Source organism: Ailuropoda melanoleuca, chromosome 5 (genome assembly GCF_002007445.2).
Source record: "Ailuropoda melanoleuca isolate Jingjing chromosome 5, ASM200744v2, whole genome shotgun sequence".
NCBI lineage: Eukaryota > Metazoa > Chordata > Mammalia > Carnivora > Ursidae > Ailuropoda > Ailuropoda melanoleuca.
The window spans coordinates 62,354,124-62,359,320 of NC_048222.1; positions in this window are offsets into that span (position 1 = coordinate 62,354,124).

The window sequence follows — 5,197 nt, forward strand, 5'->3', positions numbered from 1 at the left end:
CCCACATCAGGCTCCTCCACTGGAAGCCTACTTCTTCCTGTCCCACTCCCCCTGCTTGTGTTCCCTCTCTCACTGGCTGTCTCATCTCTGTCAAATAAATAAATAAATAAATAAATAAATAAATAAATAAATAAATAATCTTTTTTAAAAAATGAGTTGTTGTTTTTGATATTATTATAAATTCATGGATTTAAGCATATTTGATTTGCTTCAGCCTATTGTACTTACTATTATTGATAGCCAAATCATCCCAACTTTAACCAGTGGGAACCTCACTGAATTCTGACTCAGCTCCAGTAGTCTTTTATAGCTTCCTTTATTTCTGATATGACAGGACGTTCCAGGTTCATTTTGAACATTTCCTACTCCAAATGTGATATCAGCCATTTCTTCAAGGATTTCTGGTCCTTTTATGTCTCTATTATTTATTATCTTAAAAATTTTTAATTGAGGTAAGACTGACATATATTATATTAGTTTATCTTAGGCTGCAAAACAAGTCTTAATAAATTTAAGAGGATATCAAGCAATGTTTCCAACCACAACATACTGAAATTAAAATCAAACAAGAAGAAAACTGGAAAACTCACAAGTGTGTGGAGATTAAACAACATGCTACTGAACAACCAGTGAGTCAAAGAAGGAAAATCAAAGGAGGGAAAAAAATACCACAAGACAAGTGAAAATGGAAACACAACATACCAAAATTTATGGGCTGCTGCAAAGCAGTCGTAAGAGGGAAGTTCATAGAAATAAATGCCTATCGCAAGAAACAAGGAAGATCTCAAATAAATAATGTAACCTCCTACCTCAAAGAACTAGGGAAAAAAAGGACAAAGCCCAAAGTGAGTAAAAGGAAGGCAATAACAAAGATCAGAGAAGAAATAAATAAAACAGAGACTAAAAAGACAATAGAAAAGATCAATGAAACTAAGAGCTGGTTCTTTGAAAAGATAAACAAAACTGACAAACCTTAGGGTGCCTGGCTGGCTCAGTAGGTGGAGTGTGCAACTCTTGATCTTGGGGTTGTGAGTTCGAGTCCCATATTGGGTATAGAGATCACTTAAAAATAAAAACTTAGGGGTGCCGGGGTGGCTCAGTCGTTAAGCATCTGCCTTCGGCTCAGGGCGTGATCCCGGGGTCCTGGGATCGAGCCCCACATCAGGCTCTTCCGCTGGGAGCCTGCTTCTTCCTCTCCCACTCCCCCTGCTTGTGTTCCCTCTCTCACTGGCTGTCTCTCTCTGTCAAATAAATAAATAAAACCTTTAAAAAAATAAAATGAAAACTTAAAAAAAAAAGAAAAAATAACAAACCTTTAGCCAGAATCACCAAGATGAAGAGAGGAGTCAAACAAAATCAGAAATGAGAAAAGAGACATTACAACTGGTAACGCAGAAATAGAAAGGATCGTAAGAGACTACTATGAACAGGGGTGCCTGGGTGATGCAGGTCATGATCTCAGGGTCCTGGGATCAAGCCCCACATCAGGCTTCCCGCTCAGTGGTGAGCCTGCTTCCCCCTCTGCCTTTCACCAATCCTTGTGCTTGCTCTCTCTTGCACTCCCCGTCCCCCACTCTCAAATAAATAAATAAAATCTTTTAAAAAAGAGACTACTATGAATAATTACATGCCAACAAATTTGACAACCTTGAAGATAAGATAAATTCCTAGAAACATATAAACTACTAAGACTGAATCATGAAGAAATAGAAAATCTGAACAGAATAATTACTAGTAGGGAAATTAAATGTGTAAATAAAAGCCTTCCAGGGGTGCCTGGCTGACTCAGTTGGAGGAGTATGTGACTCTTGATCTTGGGGTGGTGAGTTTGAGCCCCACATGGGATGTAGAGATTACCTAAATAAACAAAACTTAAAAACAAACCTTCCAATAAACAAAACCTTCCAACAAACAAAAGATCAGGACCCAACAGCTTCACTGGTAAATTCTACCAAACATTCAAAGAATTAATACCAATTCTTCTCAAACTCTTCCAAAAAATAGAAGAGGGAACAATCCCAAACTCATTTTACTAAGCCAGCATTATTCTAATACCAAAACCAGGCAAGGATGCCAAATTATAAGCCAATATCCCTGATGAATATACACTCAAAAACCCTCAACAAAATATTAGCAAACCAAATTTAACAATATTTTAAAAGGATCATACCCCATGATCAAATGGGATTTATTCCAGGGATGCAAGGATGGTTCAACATCTGCAAATCAATCAATGATTAAAATCATATGACCATCTCAATTGATGTAGGAAAAGCATTTGATGAAATTCTCGACAAAGTGGGTATAGAAGGAATGTACCTCAACATAATAAAGAGCATAAATGACAAGCCTACAGGTAACATCATATTCAATAATAAAAAGCTAAAAACTTTTTCTCTAAGATAGGGAAAAGGGAAAGGATGCCCACTCTTGTCACTTTCACTCAACATAATTTTGGAAGTCTTAGCTGTAGCAATTAGGCAAGAAAAAGAAATAAAAGGCATCCAAATTGGAAAGGAAGAAGTAAACCTGTCACTACTTGCAGATGACATATTATATATAGAAAACCATAAAGAGGGGCACCTGGGTGGATCAGTCAGTTAAGCATCTGCCTTCAGCTTAGGTCATGATCCCGGGGTCCTGGGATCGAGCCCCATACCGGGATCCCTGCTCAGTGGACAGCCTGCTTCTCCCTCTCCTGCTGCCTGTGCTTTTTCTCACTTTCTGTCAAATAAAGGAATAAAATCTAAAAAAAAAAAAAGAAAAGAAAAGAAAAGAAAAAGAAAGAAAGAAAGAAAGAAAGAAAGAAAGAAAAGAAAACCCTAAAGATTCCACAAACAAAACTAGTAGAACTAATAAAAGAATTTAGTGATGTTGCAGGATATAAAATCAATTTGCAAAAATCTGTTGCATTTCTATGCATTAATAATGAACTATTGGAGAAATTAAGAAAGCAATCCCATTTACAGTTACATCAAAAAGAATAAAATGCCTAGGAATAAATTTAACCAAGGAGGTGAAAGACTTGAAATTGAAAACTACATTGAAAACTCAAGACATTAATAAAAGAGATTGAAGAAGACACAAATAAATGGAAAGATATTATGTTCATGGATTGGAAGAATTAATATTGTCAAAATGCCCATACTGCCCAAAGCAATCTATAGATTCAATGCCATCCCCATCAAAATTCCAATGGTATTTTTCACAGATAAAGAAGAAACGATTCCAAAATTTATATGGAACCACAAAAGGCACTGACTAGTCAAAGCAATCTTGATAAAGAACAAAGCTGGAGGCATCACACTCCCTAGTTTCAAACTGTATTGGAAAGTTATAGTAATCAAAACAGTATGGTATTGGCATAAAAAGACACATGAGGTTATAGAGCCCAGAAATAAACCCATGCATATATAGTCTATTACTACACGGAACCAAGAATATATAATGAGGAAAGGCCAGTATCTTCAATAAATGGTGTTGGGAAAACTGGACAACCACATCTAAAAGAATGAGACTGAGTAAAAAGAATGAAATTTCAGGGAATCCAGAAAGGCCTCTTCAGCTAAGTTCCATATCCAATTCTTGCCTGTTTAATTCAGTGTCTGAAGGAATAAAAAGAATAGCCTGGAGAGGGAAATAGGAGTTACCAAAACCATCTACTCTACTTTGGTTAAAACAAGTAACAGTAAGGACTTTCACTTATTATTATGTCCTAGCAACTGTTTTTCATGTATTATCTTACTTAATCTTCCCAAGAATCCATGAAGTAGGCACTGTTATTTCAATTTAGAGAAAAGGAAATTGAGCCCATATTTAAAGTTAGAAAGAACATATAGTCATAGACCAGAGGAAGGAGTAAAATAAGAAAAACGCTAGAAAAACCAGACCGCATCTCAATTCCTCCAGAATATTCTTCACAGTGACTTTAAAAAAATTTTTTTTGAGAGGAGGTGGGGGGTAGGGGCAGAGGGAGTGGGAGAGAGAATCTTTTTTTTTTTATTTTTTTATTTTTTTATTATATTATGTTAATCACCATACAGTACATCCCCGGATTCCGATGTAAAGTTTGATGCTTCATTAGTTGCGTATAACACCCAGTGCACCATGCAATACGTGCCCTCCTTACTACCCATCACCAGTCTATCCCATTCCCCCACCCCCTCCCCTCTGAAGTCTTCAATTTGTTTGGGAGAGAGAATCTTAAGCAGTCTCCATGCCCAGTGCAGAGCCTGATGTGGGGCTCAATCTCACAACCCTCAGATCATGACCTAAGCCGAAATCGAGTTGGATGCTTAACCAACTGAGCTGCCCAGGTGCCCCAGAGTGGCATCATTATTATGCTGGAAATGAATTTACAAATGTCACATACCTCTTTGTGTTGGTTCACAAGCTCCTCGGGACTTTTCCAGGTTCAACCTAAAATTGGCCCCCGTATTTATTGGGCAGGATGAGACTGAAGAAAGAGGCTGGCTCCTCCATGTTGGTAGGTGGAAGATTTAATAAGCAAGGGAACCTATATTATGAGGGTTGTCTTGAGAGGCTACAAGATAAGTAGATCTCCAAATCCATGTAGCGAATCTTAGAAGTTTATATGTGGAGGCCTTAACTGGGTTCAGTCACGTACACTATCCAGATGGTCTCAGCACATCACTATCTCAAGGATATCTCCTTGGGGCAGCTTTGGGGAGTGGGGTGAGGAGCTTCTAACCGCTGGGGTCCAGCTCACAAATCAACTGATGGTCGCATCTTGTTGATGACCTCCCCCACCTAGACATTCCAGAGCTTTTTTTTAGTATCCACATCTAAAAGCTGAGTAATAAAAAAAAAAAAATTATCAGCACTTATTGACACTACCATAGTATTAAATTAGCTGTTCTCTTTGAAGCAGACCTTTTTTTTTTTTTAAGATTTATTTGGGGGGGGGTTGGGGGAGGGGCAGAGGGAGTGAGAGAAGTAGACTCCCCTCTGAGCATGGAGCCCAATACAGGGCTCAATCCCACGACACTGAGATCATGACCCGAGATGAAATCAAGAGTCTGACGCTCAACTGACTGAGCCATCCCGCTGCCCTGAGGTAAACCTGTCTTAACTCAAGCTTTTGAGTCAGACAACCTATATGCCTATGTGCCTATACTTTAATGGCAGACACTACATAGAGAATTTATCACATGGGATTCAGAAAAGGGCCACAAAA